Raw genomic sequence first — 15,697 nt, 5'->3', positions numbered from 1 at the left:
GTAACAAACAGTGAAATTATTCCAAAATAAAAAGGATGAGGGCTAAAATGATACAGCCTCATATATAAATGGGATAAAAACATTTATTTTTCAAATTTTAGACATGTACATGGGCATGCCATGAAAAAAGTTTGTATTAAAAATGGTAGTGTTATGGAAGTGGTCTGGCATGGCACAACTACCAGAAGTGGCATCAGACACACTTTATTTTATTGTCATAAAAAAAAAAACTATAAATCGTAAAATGTTCTCGACTGCTTCCCCAACTGCCATTGATATGTGAAGGTTCTTATTTTTTGTTGTCATTGCAATTTTGTTTTGTTGGTGGAATAGTGTGCTGTGTACCTCAAATTCCTTGAATTGTGGTCTATCCCATAGAACCAAAGTGCTAGCAGAGTAAGGTGACAAAGGTGAAAGTAATAGGAACAAGGTCCCCAACTTTCAGTAAAATCCTAATTTTTTTTAATACAGTTCAAATAAACCCTCCACTAAAAACCTCTGACTGCTTTTGCTCTGCCGTTTGGGTTTAGTTGTAGAGTCATGAGGGTTTAAAGGAGCTGAATACTTATACACAAGTACAAAATTGATAACAGTTGAGGTTGTTGTGTAAAATAAACCTTCTATAATTTGTATTATATTTATTGAGTTTTGAAAAGCTCTGTTATAACCCTCAATCATTATATTGACCACAAGTTCCATTGGTATATTATCAAATCAGTAACATAATTACAGACACAACAAACTGTCTGTAAAATATTTCTATTCATGGTAAGAGGTTCCAGGCTGCTGCCTTGCCTGCCACCAACATCTGGTTGGGTTTTTATTGCTTTGCAATTTTGTTGGCAGATTAGTGTGTTATATAATTAGAGTTCGCTAACTTATGTCTATCACCTAAAAACAAAGTGCTAGCAGAGTAGGGTGACAGTTACCCTTTCCATTCTAGATGATTTTATTTGGACTTTCCATGTCTCTTAGCCTTTGCACTCCATGCCTTATTATAGCTTTTGCATTTACAACATCTGATCATATTAGCGGGGCAATACCATCAAATGGAATTTAAGGGAAAAGATACAAGGCAATTGGCCTAGATGGTCTATTCATTGCATTTCCCTACAGAATATGCCTCCTTGCATTATTGTACATCAAAGCTACATACACAAAAAATAGAACAGATAGTCATTTAGTGATGTTGTTCTTGCAAGCTCTAGGTGGTTACATGTAATGACAGCTCAATACATAAAACCATTTTCCATCCTCTAAGCTGAGTTTATCAGATGACATGCTCCATGTGTCAAGTGACTTGGTGTAATTATCAGCTTGTACAGTAGTCTAGCTTGATCATTTTGCTGAAGGACATATTAATCAGCGCAGACAGAGCTTTAACAGTCCAGCTGAAAGAAGTAGAAAGAAAAAAAATGTCAATTCTGCTGAGGTTGTAGATGATACATTCTTTCACTGAAGGATATTCTGTGACCCTGACCTGCTTGCATGACCAAGTGGATGATGAACTGGAATATATCAGAGGGGGGCTGCTACAGATATATGCTGCAGTTGAATTATTCATCTATTCTTCATGTCGTTTATTGGAAAAAGTAATGACATTATAGGTTTCTTGGAATCTGGTCTTTCAGTGTAATTGCATAAAAAAGCTAAACTATAAATAGAAAAATGGCAGATTGACAAAAGTCAACTTAAATGATACATTATATAAAAAATGCTCTATCAAGGGACCAATGCCTTGTAACCACTTTCTATGACAGGAAAAGGCAGGGCTTCTGGATGTTTCTCTCTTAATTTTGTTTATGTATTTTTTTTATCATTCCCTTTGCTTAGTGGTATGAAGTAAGCAAAGTTATAACTATATATCATATATCAGTGTATGGTGAGACTATGCATGATCTGACCACATAAATCACTATATGTAAGTCATACAGACATATGATAGTACCCTTCAACATGTGCTATGAATACATGCGACTGCACATATCCTCTACAGAAGTGCCATGATGTATGTGTCATGTATATACCCCATGTTTGATTCCTTTAAAGTCCCTACAAGAAGAGAAACTTTTTTGTTGATTTGTCAGAAATGCCTAATGAATGAACTAAATAATTATTCCCAGTAATTGCACTTTAAAACAGTTACATTTAAGTCATAACCCTGGGAATAAATGTCCCATATGCTGGTGTGCTTACTCATATGCTTAGACATAGCTGCAGATCAACCCCCTACTTCACAATAACCAAAACCTATGTTGTAGGTAACACTCTTCACCCCAGAAGCTTCACATGTACATTGCATAGGGGGACTGGGGGAAAACCAATGAAAGAACACCCCAAAGACATATAAACATCTTTGTGTGGAAAATAAGTTTGGTGGTCTAAAATAAAATTTGACACTGGCAGAAACCATGTGGATCCTTTGGAGCAAGACACCTTATCATAGTAGAACCCTCTGAAACCCCTGTTTTGCCACTAATGCTTAGGTCAACTCTTTACAAACTTTCAAGCCCTCAAATGTCTAGTTTTATAACTGATCACATGTGCAGTGACCTGGCAACTGCAGATCCAAGCAAAGCCTGTTTCCACAAGCTTTTGACATAAATCAAAAGATGGTTTAGTTCTGTTTTAAACCCTGCTGAAAACTAACAACACACAGGATGTATGTGAACTGACTGGTGTCAACCCTTACAAAACTACATATTCCATCCTACCCTTGCATCTCTATAGCATAAGGGCTAATAATTTTTGGTCCTAAAATAAAAATTGTTAGGACTAAATAATCAAATTAAGCAAAAAGGGCAGAACAAAGGATATCTCTGAATTTCTGAAGAGATAACTATGTATATTCTTGTACCTATTAAACAGACATATCAAACTGTTTCTAATAGTATATTAGCCTAATCATTATTTAAATAATTAGAAAAAGTTATTTGCTTGGTTTATGTACATTGAATTAGACCTAGGTTGTCACCTGTGAAAATGGTAGGGTATCAAGGGTCCCTGAACATGAATGACGTTAGGTAAGTAGGATTAACTATTAACTATTGGCATAATAGTCACTGCAGTTCTTCAGTAAGATCACCATTCTACATAATTTACAATGAACACATCCCAGTGGGATTTGCAAAAAAATGTTGACAAGGAAAGAATGTCTTGAGCAAAAAAAACTGCAGCACAGCCATGAAAGAAATGTAATCCATTCACAGACCATGTACGCTTGTGGAATGTATATAGCTGAACCAAAAGTAATTTTTAGCTTAAAATATGGTTAAATTTGTGTTAGAAATGGGAAGAAGCGCAAAATAAAATCAAACTCCTTAAAAAGCCCAAGTTACTCCTGAGTTATATGCAAATTAAAACAAAGCAGACAAATGCACCTTAATGTCTTCATCTTCATAGCGGTCTGTTGCCCTGTTTTCCAACTTGGCCAACCCATGTGCTCTGCTGGCTCCTTGCAACCAAGATTTTGCATATGTGGGACAGCCGTATTTAATTTCCCAAGACTAACTACTTTGATCATTACATGTTTTTGTGTAAAAATATATTGAGGTGTCTGTTTTGTAATCCTAGGGTTATGTCAAACTCCATTGCATGAAGAAGTAGACGTTGTTCCATGAAACGTGTCACAAATTTATTATATTAGGACATCTATGTTGTGACTAATGGACTTTATGGTGGTAGCACAACTCAAAATATTTACTGTGTACTTTACTGTGCACTCCAAATTTGCACAATGCTTTGTATTGGTTTTAATCTTTTGGTGGATGTTTTTATTTCTTTAACTAAAGATTTTATTTAATTAACTTTAAGGAAAAATAAAGGAAAAGGTTTATTATGATGATGGATGTTGTTTGAACATACTTCCACAGAACTTCGTAAAATTGGATACTTTACTTCCACAATGCATGACACAAACCAGCAGACTGAAAACAGCCATTGTTGCAATGTATAAATGATGATTGTGTATTAATTTTGACATGAAAGGCTCTAGGGAAGCCTCAGTTCAACCACTGTCTTGTTATGTGACCACAGATCCCTAGAGTCTGAGAGCAGGGAAAACAAACAATATCTTATAACTGATATGCCTATGTTCCCGCGTCTATCTAAAGATGTGAGTGATGCATTCAATTATCTCTCTGAAATACTTGCCATCCCAGCACTACTGAATATCTGCTTTATTGCTCTAAGATCTTCTGCCAGGAAGCATGCACTGTATTTTAAAGTTAAGAGAGCAGGTTTCATCTGCTAATGTTCATAGATAAAACAGTAGATGTATTTACTCTGGAGAAATAAAACATCTGTGTTATGTGATATGGCTCCTGTGCTGGATATAATGATTTCACAGCTATGACACTCTGTTGGGACCACAAGTCTCGATATGTTAGCTTTGGTTAAAGTATCTTTGTTTCTCTAAGATGTCAAGAAACCGGGTGCATACTGTGTGACCGTGTATATAAACCAACAATTGCGCTTAAAGCAAAAAATGTGTGTATTACAGAATACACAATAAAATGACACTGACTTTTGAAAACTCTACACTGCAGCTTTTAAATATTAACATCAGTGGAAAAATCAATTATTTTGGTACCTTTTTTCACGATTCCCAGCTCTATAGCAGCAAGTATTTTGTTCTTATAATAAATTATGTGTATCTAATCATCCAAATTGTATAAATATTAGCATCAATAAGTGTGTTCCTATGTTTCTGCTATAGTTATGTTTGAATTACATGGTTCCACTGTTTTTTGTATGGTATTAATTTGCTATTGTTCATAAGAATTTAGACACTTTCAGCTTTGTTTTTAAATCTTTAACTCCTTTTTCAGTATTATAACCATATTTAACTGAACATGTACAGTAAGTTTGTAATAAATTCCAAAAAATTAAAATAAAGATGTATATGACTGATTTGTATTTGTACCCAGGTTTTGTAATAATGTCATGTACAATACATTTTGTGTGCATAAAAAATCAAAGAATGATATACAACAGTAATATTGTTACAATAAAATTGATTTGATAAACTGCTAGTGTGACTTAGCTATGCATGAGACATTATTTTAAACAACCAGAGGTTGGTCCAAAGGAAAGAAAAGATTAGAAAAATCATATAATTAAATAAGCATCTACATGTTTTAAACAATGGTTATTACTCCTATTCATTCTTAAACTATTCTTGGTGAATATTATTATTCCTAATGGCAGTAATTGGTTGAGCAAGTCAAAAGCTACTTAATTGGCTATGTTTCTAACCCTTCCCTGAAGACAATTTGAAAAGGTGTTATAGGAATCTTTGGAACCTGTAATATTACTTTAAGGGGCAGGTTGAAAAAGAAAAACCTACCAAGCAGAAAAAAGAGCCTTTAAACCACTCACGCCCAAATTTCTTTTGAATCTAGTAAAGAGACCCTAAGGCCAAGTTTAAAAACTGCAAATAAAAGTTTAGACAAACAGAAATGTATATGCATACTTGAGCGTTTTCCTTTCCATAAATGTTTTTAAATTTACTTAAAGTGTGAGTTTTAATTTGAACATTTGACTACTCCAGCAGTCATTTTCTTAGCACAGCCCCCTTCCTATTGCATATCATATCTTCCTCCACTTCTGTTAATGCCTAGTTACTGTCTGTGTTGAACCAGCATCTCTGTCCCTCCTCTCATGTCTCTATATAACATTTTCCCAGCTGTTGGGTGAGGACACTTGTTAAATATTGTTCTCCTTCACAAGCTTGTAGGGAAGATTTTATTATAGGCTATAGTAGAACAAGGTCCAAAAATGGCGCTACATTAATTATTTAAATATATAGTTAGGCTCTCTAGGCCATTCACATCAAATTTCTGCAGAGTAATTTTCAATAAAATCCTATTTAGCAATGGAAATTTAATAAAGAAAGTATTACAAGTAATTACACATAGCAAAATTTAAATAGGAAATTAGCATCTGCTCAGCAAAATTAGATATAGACTTAATGGATGGTTTTGCCTTTGTCTCAAGGTATTTAAAATGTAATAAATACACTTTTCTTTTGAGTAGTGCATTGCTTTTTCAATGTCTTCTTTATTTGATCTCAAAATGTAAACCATTATCTATTGTGTTTCACATTTTGATGACCCTCAGTCAAGCTTATTTCATACTGAGTAATGATTGAGTGATGTATCAGCTCTTTTCTCGTTGTTACAAATTATGTTATTTGAGATTCGGTTTGGCAAACTGATTAGAGGTGGATTTGCTCAGCATTTCATTTGATGATTTATTAGATTGTGATTTTAATGTCTTCAGTCACCTCAATGCTGACACACAACTAATGTCTTTCAAGTGCCAAGTCTTGCCAAGTGGTTTGAACTGCAGTAGCTTCCAGCTGCCAATCTAGAGTAATTAAAAATATCTCCTTTAAACAGACTGGTGCAGCTACATACACTGGGTATAGAAAGCAAATTGGTACTAATGTGTTTTAACCGTGGTAACATGGGGACAGGGGCTGCTTACACAACACTTGGCTGCCCAGGGGAAAGCTACCTTAAGCTACGTACACACGGCAGATTTTTATCGCCCGATAATCGGCATCGGGCGAAAATCTTCCGTGTGTACAGTCGGTGTCGTCCATCGTCCGGACGACCGACCTGCCGGATCCACGGACGACAGACGATCGTAATGAAAGGGAAGGGGACAGCGCGCAGTAGGGTGCCGCTCCGTCGCTCTCCCCCCTCCCCTCTCCATAGAGCATGAACGGTGCTGTATGTACAGCATCGTTCATGCATCTTGCAGCCCCTTGTCATTGGAAAGGATCGTGAAAGATCCTTTCCAACGACAAAAATTGCAAGTGTGTACGCAGCTTTAGGCTTTAAGGTCTTTCTGCCTCAATGCTGCTATTTTGGCAAAGTCTGTTTCCATGTATTTTACTGCACAAGCTTATGCAGTCACTAGATAGAAACCTAGAGTAGATGTCTATGACTCTTTATGTAGACTGACATTTTTGGTGACCAAGGTCTGTACTGAAGAAGTTCTTTTGATGTGGTGAAACCTATTGTTCGGCAACCTAATGATAAGATCCAATTTGCAAAAGAACTGCTTCCAATATGTTTTTTTCCAGCCAACACTTTTTTATTTTTAATCTTTTGAGGGGTAACCATAAACAGTAGGGAAGATTACATACTGATCTACTTTAGGAGACAGGCACATTGAACATTTATTTTCAATTCATTGGCTGAAGGTCTGCTTTAAGGCTCATTTACAGGAAATGGTAAATGTCAGGGTCGGAGTTAAGTTTTTGGCCCACTCCCAATGGAAGAAACATTTTTTTTAGTACCAAAAGCTCTTACCGCCCATTAGTATAGTTTGTGCAGGAAAGATCTATAATATAATATAAATAATCTTATATTATGCACTATAATATATACTTCCCATGTAAGGTTAACTGTTAAAATGTGGCACATCAGTTAGTCAGCTTTAGGACTAAGGTGCTTGGAATGGTAAATATAGGGTTTAGGGTTAAGCTTTTAGCAACACAAGCCAAATGCCAAAAACTTGTTTTAACACCAAAAGGCCCACAATCATGTTCTCATTGCACAGTATTGGTGTTTGTGCAGTAAAGACCATAACCAAGCATTCTGCAAACAGGATCTTGGCATATTCCAATATCATCTATTTAGCAAACATCTCTGGAAGAAAATGATTCAAGAATGGCTTTTAAAAAATCTCTGAAAGAACAGGTACTTCTCATTTCCCCAAAACTGACAAAAGACCTGATTTTGTACAGCCAGCCTAATATGCTCCTTATTTTTAATAATAAAAGACTTGTCAATTCCAAACAAGTCAGTAAATTAAATCTACTCTTGAATTTGTTAACCTTTGTTTAGTTTCATCATTTTAAGGGCTATGACCTAGTAAAACAGGTCTCTGATGATTTCATACTTGGCAGTGGTAGATATAACTGTAAAGAAAAACAACCACAATTTAATTTCACTTTTCCAAGTGGGGTCTCCAAGCCTGTTAATGGTGGCAGTATTCATTAATATCAAAATGAACAAAAACATGGATTTATTGCCAACAAAATGTTGTACACAGCAAACTCATCCGTATCGAGATTAAAATTATGCATTAGGCGTGAATATTTTGCAAGTTATCTAAAACTCAGCTAGTGAAACCAACACAGTAAAGATGACATTTCAAAAGCACTTATTGAAAATGCTACACATGCTAAAAATGAAATGCCTGCCAGACAAGAAAGTGCCTGGCTCTCCTCTTAAGCCAAGTTCATTTATAGTAAATGCCTAAAGTAAATACAGTCAAAGGCTTTTCAACAATTGATTTGACATTTATCAAACTGCTTAGTGTAGAAGCTGTGAAAGCACAAAGCACTTTGTTTTCGCCTTTGGATGCAGTTTATTACCATGAATTGTGCATTCTTCAGGTCTATGAGCCAAGGGGCACCTAAGTTGCTTGTCATTGGTTTGAAATTTCACTGTGTTGATTGACTGTCTTCTGGATATTTTTATTCAACATCTAAATGTTTTTTCTTTTTAATGGGTTTTGCAAACACTACAGGTTTTTTTAACTGCCCTTTTTTGTCAAAATATTCATTCGTAGGATGATTTATCAATTTCTGATTGGTTGCTGTCACTTTTCTGAAAAAGACACACTAACACAAATTGGGAGATTTATGAAAAGTGAAGTGCAAGGAAGGAACATGCCCTGCCAGCTATGTGATTCTATTATTTATGTAATATGGAGAATACAGTGAACAGACAACTAGCTGCATTTGTATACATACATTCTTATACACAATTTTTTTTTAGAACTCACTCTTACCTAAAATACATACTGCATGTGTTATGACAAACAGGAATAGGAGATTTTACAATGTTTCACTTCCATCCTAACTATAGAGCATCTGTAATTTAGTAAAATCAGATATATAACAAAATTGGGTCACAAAAGCTTTTTTGATTTTAACTGGCATTGATGACTTACAGGTTATTTACTGGCTGCAAATTACCCTTGCCTTACCCTTGGTCTACTGCTCTATGGCTTCTACCCTGTGATGCAGAGGTAAAGGTGGGTTTAGGGGGCGTAACCTGTGCCTGATGGCTGTTACATTTAAAGCTAAACTGTAATCATATAGAAAATACATAAAGTAACTATATAATCATTAATAAATCAATAAATGTAGACTTTATATAGTAGCAGTGTAAGTTCCTAAATGAAACCTTATATAAGCATTTAGAAGCCCCAATAAAACAGGGCTAGAGTGTAAGAGGTAAAAGGAGACAACAGAGGAGGAAGGAGTACATATTGCAGGGCATTATGAGTTAACTTGTATAAGCCTCCATATTATATTTACAGTTACAACAGTAAAAATACTATAAAAACTGATTTTAATTTAAACTTGGCAATGCTTAACAATAGAACAGACCCTTGACCGGAGCCTATTCTTATGGTAGTAATTTCTTTAAACCTATGCTGCTTTTATTAGGTTCTAAAAGAATAGTCTATACCGACTAATAATTTGTATTTATTTACATGCTACAGCTTTCTTTAACTGTAAAGTTTTTAGTGGAAAAGTACTGCATATACTCTGCCTATACATAAATGTGGCCTTCACTGCTAAAAATCAAAACAGTAATCAACAGAAATGCCAATGAAATGTGAATAAAACAAAATTGGTGTGTTACTTTTAAAACAATTATTTTAAGGTGAAATTTTAAATAAAATGGGCCCAGTCTGTTTAGCTTTTCCCCTTTTTTACTGGTTACTTGCTTAAGTGTTTTTTGGTTGGTTATAATGGTCACTTTTTTCTAAATGATCTTTTGTGCATCATTGTTGGCTACCAGTAGATGGTGCTGTATCCCCTTATAAAATGCGTAACAAACGCTATATGTCTTAGATAGCGGTTTGTAATGCACTTTACATGAGAATATAGTACCATCTAGCGGTGTGACCCAAGTATAAACTGATTTGTTTAAATGACATTTTCACAAAAAAAATAAAAACTTATGCTTGAGCATATAAAATAATAGGTAATACAGCACAGAAATTAGTTAAAAAAATTTTTTTTAGCATTGTAATTAGTGGCATAACTCTATGCCTTTGCATAGGCCCAAATGATATGATCAACTTTCAGACATAGCTATACAAAAACATTGCCCCACCAGCAAAGTAACTTTAATAGGGTGTCATTTCAATAGAATGTTTAACAGGTATTTGTAAGAATTTGCAAGGGGACTTGTGGATTATTTCTTTAACAAAAATACATGATAAATGTATTTTCCAATGAAGATCCACAATAAAGACTGCATAGCAAGGCAAGTTAAACTATTTTAAATTTAAAAATGAAACAGAAAACCTTATCACCTTTTTACAGGAATCATCCTTTAAGAGTAAATATTTAATAATAAATGTATCTGCCACAAATGGAGTTCCTATTCTGAAAGCCTAGTTTTCAAAAAGGTTAGTAATAGGTAAGTAAACAGTACTATATGACCACAGTTTAGAAAAATGAAAAAATGTAGCTGTACAGAAAATGAAAATGCATGAATTGCCTGGAGTGACCTACTTTACTCTTTCATTATATAATACAGTGGTCAATTTGATACCATGGAACAAGGACACATGAAAGTGTACTTTATAAATGGAAAACAAATGGGCAATAAAAATGACCATAGACAGTGTTGAGCAAGACAGGAACTGTAGCATGAAACATGGTATATTGCTTCCTCCATTTATCAGGATAGCTCATTATGCTTCAGGGCAGAATCTGACAATTATAATGGGATACAATAGGATCTTGCCCCTTTAGAGTCTCCATAATTCACCTTCCTGTCTTAAGATTTTCTATGGCACTTCACTACCACTTCTGAGCATAGAAAATGATTACATCTCTTCATGCCCTTGTAATTCACAGTTGACCTCACAGAGTTTACTTGATAAACTTTGATGATGATGTAATATTTTCTAAGAGATTGCTAATACATGGGGGAAATGTTTGGTAGCTAAACACTACATCACAGAGATCTTTTTTTCTTGACAAATCAAGTGTCAGCTTTACAAAGAAAAAATACAAACATGATTCCTAACTAGATATCTTGTATAAATACATGTGCAAGCAGTAAGGCAGAAATCACATAAATACATTTTTTTCTGTGCTTGGTCAATTAGCCTTTGATGGAGACACATGACATTCATTAGCGTTTCTTAGGTTTGTACATTATGGCAAATTTTTGGAATTTAATAATGGCTTTAATTACAATGCGGCCTTGAAGATCACATTTTAAAGGTAAATACCTTTCCTATATACCTTAACAGTGAGCGTGATTTACATAAAAGGGTAGACAACCCTTATATGTAAAAGAAAAATGGTAAATATTTTTAATTTTTTTTAGTGCAACAGCCGTTTTTGGTTGCCCCTTTTAGTCTTGCCCGGATCATGGGAACGACTAGCGCCATTGAGGGATCTGCAGGATTAAAAGGTCAATTTTTTAAGGTGTCATTTTTTTGTTTTCATTTAATTCTGCTTTAATTTCCCCGATGGTATTCTTCCCTAATTCCTCTGTTCCTGTCTACCTGACAGTGTTTGCGTAATCCCAGCCAGCATTTTAGGACCACTGGTTGTCATTCTGTAACATGAATGGAAAATGTCTCAGTTTAGCCACTTAAAGTTGCTAATCCAGGAATTTAGGCACCAAAGTCTCATATGATTTATAGAAACTGTCAGAAGTTGGTGTACATAAAGGTAACTAGAAATGTCATTTTTTTCTAGTTTGATTGGCGCAAAGATTTTCCCAGACTGTGTTCAGGTAGAAAAATCTGACAGGGCAGGATTTTCTGACAGAACACCTTGCAGGGATTTTCTCACTAAAACTAGATGCCACAGTGTCCGCATGTTACGTGTGTAACAAACTCATGTCTCCAATGGCAGAAGTTTAGTATAAAGTTTAGTGTATGGGTATAGTATAGTAGTTATTTAGTATATAGTTTTTGATAAGTAAAAAAAATTCTTGGTTTATACTTGAGTATATATGTATTTATCAGTGTGTTTAGCTGTTTTCCTAATGTTCATTTTTAAGACTAAGGTTTGTTCATTTTAGGCTACCTTAGTCTCTTTGCTATGCCGGGTGCCACTTTAGTTATAGAGGTATACACAATGTTCAGAGGGAGCGGGGTACTGAAAGGCTTATGTCAGGTAAAACATGATATATGATCTAGTACACATCCTTGACATGAGACAGACTGGACAATATTATAAAGTATTTCTAAATAATAAAGATATGTATGCTGCAATGCTGTTCATAAACGTATTCTTTAACCTCTTTTAATCCATGAGTAATTCCAAAGTTCATCATGAGTGCTGAACATCTGGATAGGCCAAATGTGGTACAGAACAGAATGCAAGGATATGCCCCAGGGTTTGACTCTGACTGCTGCCATCAGATGATTGAAGATGTATTCACAGATCTCAGCAGTCTTGACAGATTCTGGTTGCTAGAAAAATGCATTTACTTTATGTACAACATTATACAATATAGAAAAAATTAGAAAAGTCCAGCTTTGGCATGTTTTCAATGCATTTATATATTTTATGGTTCTGGCTTTATGTAAATCTGATGTTTTCTCTGGTCCTCCTTTACAATATCATCAAAATGCCAATAGAATAATAAAAAACCTTTCCATTTTTATTTCATACCTTATTTGGTAAATCAGTAACATTGTCATAAGCAATGTCCATTGTGCAGGAAGAACCTGCACAACTATACAAGACTGAAGACAAGGTTGAGTTCAGCCTCACCAGTGCTTAGTCTGTTTTTTGTACATACAGCAACATCATTGTGTGAAGAGCAGTATAAAATAGCCACTGATCAAGTGAAAAGGCAAAATGTTTATAATTTTTGAATCAACTTTTTTTTTGCCTTCTGTGTTCTTATTTAGAATCCTAATTCTGACCTCACAATATACTGGAACCAAAAAAGTATGTCAGTTTTTTAGCTTAGTAAATAGGTTGATAGCTTAGTATACGTTTTCCATATTGAATAAATTAAAGTTGAATTCACATTAACCATCCAATAAAAATAAAGCAAATATTTCCTCAGCTTCACTTTATTCACTAATTCACATAAGCATTCCCTACACTCTAAATAAATTAACCTCTCTGAGCCAATAAAATTGAATAAATATGCAGAATGCGAATTCAGTCTTGTCACACTTTCCAACCCTACACCTTTAAACCACAACCAGCACTGGCATTTACTATATTTGCATTCTCACAGGTTCCCTTTAGGGCAATCATGGCAAAATTAAATATATTTAATATAATTATTTTTGCAGTTTTCTATATTAGGTAATAAAGCATATCAAATATAAACACAAAGCAATGCAAAAACAAATCAAATTTTTACTGTTATTACATACATTAAATATTTTATTGCCGTACAGTGTTTTTCCTGGAAACATCCGTTGTGTTGCAATACAAAGCTGCAAACATTCAAATATAGGATGAAGAATTATTTAGTATACATCAAACACTTTTTTAGTGTTCGACAAGTATTTTAAATAAAAGAAGCTTTCATTTCCTTCTCAAGATAGGAGAGACTGATATCTCTTATTTGATGTTTACAAGTATATACTTGGGCAGATGGTGTATATTAAATCGCTCCGTGTCCTCTCTATAAGCTCACAAATACCAGCAATCAGGAAACTGCATCTAAACACTCAGAGAATTGTCTGAATGTTTTCATGTGAACACACAAATCTTTACAAATAAAAAGTAACTCACATTTTGATATTTTATAGATATAACCTCTATGTGATTTGGAATTATATATAATATAATATTTGAAAAAAATTGCTGAAAAGCCTACACAGCATAAAATTGCACAGTTGCCTATTTGATATAGCATACGTATATTGATTTTTACCTTTGAGTGGGATGTATAGAAGGTTTCCAGCTCTGCAACATTAGCATAATCTATTGAATAAATTTCATCTGCTGGTGGAGGATCCTCATTGCTTTGATCCACAAATTGGTGTGTTCTAAAATATAATAAAGAATGCAAGTCAGGCAGAAATATTTTGCATGTGTACATGGCTCCAATGGTTACTCTTGAACCTTTCAGATCATTAATCAATACTGCTAAGACCCTTTATTTTCAGATGATTCACTTGTGACTGATAAAAGCAGATGGAGGAGCAGTTTTAATTTCCCAAAGATCTCTGACTATTTTATTCTTTGTCTTGTTTTAATTAAATGATCTGCATAGTTACACAATGAATTTGATGTCTTCATCAAAGTTTTAAACCATCTTTCATGTGCAGAACAAGGGGAAGTATGACTAACTCAGATGATGTGGGAGTGAGGGCTACAACGTCTACCATGTAAAGTAAATTAAAAACACAGCTAGAAGGAAATGTTTGAGGTTTACTCCCTCAGTGCAGAGCAGTATTGGGTCCATGTGGACCTTTAGAAAGTCAAAGCTAGACAAAGCCTCAGAACAAAAATATTCACTATTCATATTCATTTTACCTATTAGATAACTAAAGGCAAAACTTATTTTTGGATAGGGTATGATTTAGGTTTTATTACCGTCTGTGTTACCATTTCTTATTGTATACAAAAGTTTTAAAGCCAATATTTTTCTGTTGCAAAGCTCCTTAACTGGTAACAGTATATCCTGTTGCAGTTTGACAACATGAAGCCAGTGCCTCACACTGAGCAGTAGTGTTGTCAGCATTGCCAAGTGTTTTCCTCCTACCTATCAGGCATTTAAATTGCTAATTAGTAGAGCTTGTACAGCCAGGCAGTGGCTTAATTTTGTCAGCCTGCAAGTGGAAGTGCTGTTACTGGAAAAATCTCCCAAGGACAAAACTTTTCAGCAAATACACACATTTTTTTTTTTTTTTGCATAAAAAAATGTAAACAATGAGGCCTAGTGCAAAACATATTGACAAAAATATGGTATAAAGATTTGAACTGTAAGATAAAAGTGTAAGCTCAATAAATAAAATCGCATATCGGCTTTGACATGGTAATGAAAATTCAAACATAATTATCAATATATTTAAATCGGTTACATGCTTCTTTAACATTTGAGGATACTTTTCATTTAGATTTAGCAGGAATAATGAACATGACCTAAAGTTTAACTTTTACTTTCTGAAAACCAAGTACAAAATTTATAGATGGAATATTCCATAAAATGAATAATATGTATTTTGTAGCTGTGTACCTAATTCCTATTCGAAGCAACCCTGAATTGGATTTCCTCAAACTCACTTGCTAACAGTTGGCAACTGTTTTCAATCATGAGACTTATCAATCCTAGATTGGCTGGATCACACAGGTTCTCCCTGGATAGTCAATGTTCTCCAGCCTTGGAGAGCTATATTAAATCAAGTCCACTGTTTCATGTTTTCATTTCCAGATCTTTAGCATTTTGTTTGTTTACCAGGCTAGTCTTTGTTGCATTTCTGAAAAAAAACATGTCTGTTTACCAAGTTCTAAAGGTAAAAATTGCATATGCAGCTGGAGGTCTCGGTCTCTGGCCTTCCTTGCCTGCTTTGTTTAAGTAGCCCTATATGCGTTTTTAATTAGCTTTCATCAGTGAAGGTGGGTGATCCAGCAAACCTGGAATTGATATGGTCCAGGATTAAAAGCATTTGCTAGTAAACAGCAAATGACTTTGAAGAAATGAATTCCAAGTTTGCT

General features: G+C 34.5%; 1 protein-coding gene across 2 annotated transcripts in view; it reads right to left on the bottom strand.

The window, feature by feature from the left end:
• Positions 1 to 15,697, bottom strand: part of TMEM108 (transmembrane protein 108) — a 100,877-nt gene that overhangs the window by 70,075 nt on the left and 15,105 nt on the right. Inside the window, exons 2-3 of one of the 2 annotated variants that reach the window (XM_072412310.1) lie at positions 15,266 to 15,459; positions 13,911 to 14,025 (exon numbers count right to left, since the gene is read on the bottom strand). The gene's annotated coding sequence lies outside the window, so the exon portion shown is untranslated. The remainder of the gene's footprint in view (positions 1 to 13,910; positions 14,026 to 15,265; positions 15,460 to 15,697) is intronic. The other variant, XM_072412309.1, reaches the window with a different exon arrangement.

This window comes from Pyxicephalus adspersus, chromosome 5, assembly GCF_032062135.1.
Source record: "Pyxicephalus adspersus chromosome 5, UCB_Pads_2.0, whole genome shotgun sequence".
Classification (NCBI taxonomy): Eukaryota; Metazoa; Chordata; class Amphibia; order Anura; family Pyxicephalidae; genus Pyxicephalus; species Pyxicephalus adspersus.
This window is presented reverse-complemented; position numbering and strand designations above follow the sequence as displayed.